Source organism: Vitis riparia, chromosome 18 (genome assembly GCF_004353265.1).
Source record: "Vitis riparia cultivar Riparia Gloire de Montpellier isolate 1030 chromosome 18, EGFV_Vit.rip_1.0, whole genome shotgun sequence".
Lineage (NCBI taxonomy): Eukaryota > Viridiplantae > Streptophyta > Magnoliopsida > Vitales > Vitaceae > Vitis > Vitis riparia.
In genome coordinates this window covers 20,915,729-20,919,478 of record NC_048448.1, presented here as the reverse complement: position 1 = coordinate 20,919,478, position 3,750 = coordinate 20,915,729, and the positions used below count along the sequence as shown (strand labels likewise).

The window sequence follows — 3,750 nt, the reverse complement described above, 5'->3', positions numbered from 1 at the left end:
TCTCCATTAGATCCGAACATCCTCTCACACTGTTCTTCATCCTATCCTATCGTCATGCTCATCACCTTCATCCACCAATATCTCATACCCATTTTATTTCTCCAAACCTAGCCATACCCATAAACCCACTTCCCTCTCTGTAAGTTTGCTTACCACAGTGCCTTAGTCTCCACAGACAATTTACCTTATGTCATAGCATTCACTGTCGGCAGCTTGCACCTCCATTATGTCATCCCTCCATTATTCTTACCCACTGGACTTCACCACCTTCCTTTATTTCCTCCTCATGCATTCCCACTCATTTGTTCTCCATTCCCTATGAATGTGAATCCTCACGCAAACGCCTTGTCACTCACCCTCATCATCCATTTCCATCACTCTTACCTACTATCTCTCTACACCATGTTTCCATTTTATAATACCTATCTCATCACTCATGATTCCTATATTTCTTCCCATGCATGGTTCTATGTAACTGTGCTATCCCAAAGCTCAGTAATGTTGATCCCTATAACAGTGTCCTTTCAACCCACTCCCTGTTTGAGCACACTGATGTAGTTGTGCTTCTGGACAATGAAGCAATCTATGACATTTGCAGGCGATCCCTTGACGATTAGCGCCCAACCTACCCCCATCTCAATCGTCTGGTCTCTCAAGTGATTTCATCACTCACTGCGTCATTGAGGTTTGATGGAGCCTTAAATGTGGCTGCTGCTGCCAGAAGCACTCTGCGTCCTCATTCTTCACAAACTCTTCTTGAAGACATGCCTGACTCAGCAGTTGTTTCTCAAAGTTCTTCTTCTGGTGGTGATTCTAGAGGGAAAAGTAAACATGCTGATAAAAGTTTAAGGAGTCGGAAGCTGAAGCATGACGTTATTGAAGCAGTTAATGAATTTATTCAAGATATCGCCACTTGCCATGAAGAGATTTTTGAACGAGCAGTGGAGTATATTCATCAAAATGAGAGGGCGCTCCAAGTTGATGCTCATGCTGTAATGGCGAATGGCTGGATTATGGCACCTGTTGGGTTGAATATGGTTACGCTGGCTGTTCAGAGGCATGTTGTCCCTCTTTGACGTATTTACTGGCACTCAAAAGTTGTGCCCTTTTGCATCCACATAATCCAGAGGTCTTGTTGAATGAATTGAAATCCCCATTTAAGATGCTAGATTATGGGAGAATTTTCAGATTGTATGGACTTTGGAAATCGACTTTAGTTATCTTATTTCTAATATGTTTCAAACAGTTCAGGAATACTACCCACCCAAAAGAGTTATGGTATTATGTTGCTGGAACAGATTGACGAAATTCAACAAAAGGAACCATACTGCTAAAGACATCAGATTCAGGGTTGAGGTTCGAGCCTTAATGCTACAGTCAAGAATATTTGTGCAAGCCTTGTGAAACTGGTTGCAAATACCATTAGTAATGTAGCAAGAGATGGTACCGTTTGTGCTACAGTCCTTACCCGAGCCATGTTTACTGAAGGGTGCAAAACGGTAGCTACTGGAATGAATGCTAAGAGATCTCGAACAAGGATATCATGGAACGCTTCTAACCTCATCTACCAGCTTTGACAGCCACTTCCACCAGTACCTGTGAAATATTCTGAAGCCCTAGACGCTAGCTATACTGTTCTAAACATAGTCACCTGTTTGGAGGAAACAAGGAATCTGAAGGACTTGGGTTCAAGTGGAGTTTGTAATTAGACCTTCTGTTTAATGCAAATCAGGAGTTCAACATCCGGGTGAAGGACCAGCAGTTGTGTGTTTAACGATGTGGTTCAGTGGCCAGCTTATTTGCACCCCAGACCCATTCTCTTTCCTCAAGCATGCACCTTCACCACCAGCAATGGCAAGATTTGCGATTGTTAATTTGAGTAAAATGGGTGGCACACGAGGCCTCATGCATCCACAGGCTCAACACGCCCTCAAGCGGACAGCCATGAGAATGGCCACTGGTGTTAGTAGTCAGGCAATCTATGATGGTGGGTTCCAGAATACTACAATGAACCCAACAACCCCTATCATTAATGTAGCAGCGAATGCTACCCAGGGGACGTGTCTACTGTTATCCTCTTGGACATAACACGGCTGATGTTCCCATTCTTGTATGACTCTGTTTGGGACTCCAAACCCTCATGGTGTCAACCTTGGACAATAATGCTGACTGCAATATCAGTGATTGCCTGTAACTGGCTGATTTTGCACTCAGCAGTAATCCCCTCATTGGCGTTCCCTATCATTTCTTTATGATGGCCAAAATGTGACCCACGCCATGGCAAGTACACGACATGCTGCCTAATGTATTCGAGGTGATGTGACGCCCAAGGGCATGAATGTAGTTGTAGCCACCATCAAGACAAAGCGCACTATCCAGTTTGTTGATTGGTGCCCTACTGGATTCAAGTGCGGTATCAACTACCAGCCACCAATTGTTGTTCCCAGAAGACATCATTGGAGAAAGCTGAGGCCATTATGCAGAGATATGAGGGTGCTTCCACACTGTATGGTCCGCACACACTCAATGCTTACATCCAGGAATCCAAGAAGCTTTGGCTGCTTATATCAATACCCTTTTACTAGATCCGGGTTATGTGCCTTGCAAGATCTTGTTTGGTACTCCTATCATTGTTCACCTCGGTCATGGAAATTTGAAGAAATAGCTGGTGGGTGTTCTTGTGCTGGAATTTGGTGCCGTTATAGTGGATGGTTCTCATTCTTCACTTCAAGGACAACCTCTCATGTTCTATCCTATTAGTGACTCCTCAGACCCACCGGTATGATATTAGCTTGCATGGCCACCTTTGGCATGCAACTAAAGGGCCACGTGTCATCTTCCCTTTTCTCCAATCCTCTTTGATTTTGAAAAAGATTTTCCCAAACTTCATTTTATAAATAATTTCCTAAATTCCGGTTTTTAAATAACTTCAAGTCTCCAAAGCTTTCATTCTTAGAGTTTTTAGGACTCAAAATCCCATTTTTAATAAAATTTGGTTGCCATTTTCTTTCCGGCAAGCCACTTTTGAATTTTCTTTGATTTTCAAAATGTTTTAAAATAAGTGTGAAATTATTTTTCATAATTCTTGGTGATAGAATTTGCGAAATTGATTCACTAAAAAATGAATGGGCTTTGGTGGGGGCCCAACATCAAATAAAATTTCTTTAAAATAAAAATGAATTTTGAGTGGAGTGCCATGCGTGCCTTTGATGATTTTGTACTCGATTTAGTGACATGTGAGCTATGTTTATGCTCTTTATTTTGCACTAACCCTCTCTCTTGATAGCGCATAGTGGCTCGCTACTCAGGTACACACTCATTCCTACTCTGGTTAGTCTACATGCATTTTCTAATTCTCACATGTGCATGATTTATTTAGGGTATCCATTGATTTACTCATCGATTGTCATGTCAGCTTCATTTTATTAGTAGAGACCCGGCTTTAAGGACTTAGAGGGGTGCTACGGTCTTTACCATACCTTCCCGATAAGTAACCTGACCCCCGAATCCGATCCGGTTTTTCGTAGATCACTTTTTCCAAATAAGGAGTCACACTTAGGGTTTTTCTTTCTTATTTTGTTTACCCTTTAAAAATAAAACAAAAATAAGTGGCGACTCCAAGTCATTTTTCAAACAATAAATAAAATCAAATTTTCAAATAAAAAATCGAGCTCGCCATGCGAGTGGGAAACGCATTGAGCCGAAATGCGGGGTCCACAATGACCAATTTCCACTTGTATTCTATTAAAT

At 41.9% G+C, this 3,750-nt stretch overlaps 1 pseudogene; it reads left to right on the top strand.

Annotated features, from left to right (window-relative positions):
• The first annotated feature begins 461 nt into the window (after positions 1-461).
• On the top strand, positions 462-2,910 carry LOC117905529 (annotated as a pseudogene).
• Positions 2,911-3,750: the final 840 nt, after the last annotated feature.